Consider the following 363-nt stretch of genomic DNA (forward strand, 5'->3'; position numbering starts at 1 on the left):
TCTCATCACGCTTGCTACCATCAAGAATTTAATGAAGCAGTGATTGTCCTGTTGGAAACCTTCAACCAACAGTATCATTCTTCACCTGTTGCATTACAAAATATAATAAGATTTAAAATGTGTATAAGATTCAGGAGGAAGAGAAAAAGAATGACAAATTGGTTACAGAATCTCTCTGATTAATCAAAAAATCTATACATTTCATACATCCAGCATAATGTTTAGAACTTCACTTTTTTTTTTTTTTAATCATTGATCTTTTGTATTTTTTTTTTTAATATTAAATATTTCTGATGCAAGTTGATTAAAATCCCCTTCAAAAGAAATCTTATGTATGTTTGTGTGTCTGTCTGTATGTTTGGT

Source organism: Octopus bimaculoides, chromosome 11 (genome assembly GCF_001194135.2).
Source record: "Octopus bimaculoides isolate UCB-OBI-ISO-001 chromosome 11, ASM119413v2, whole genome shotgun sequence".
Taxonomy (NCBI): Eukaryota; Metazoa; Mollusca; class Cephalopoda; order Octopoda; family Octopodidae; genus Octopus; species Octopus bimaculoides.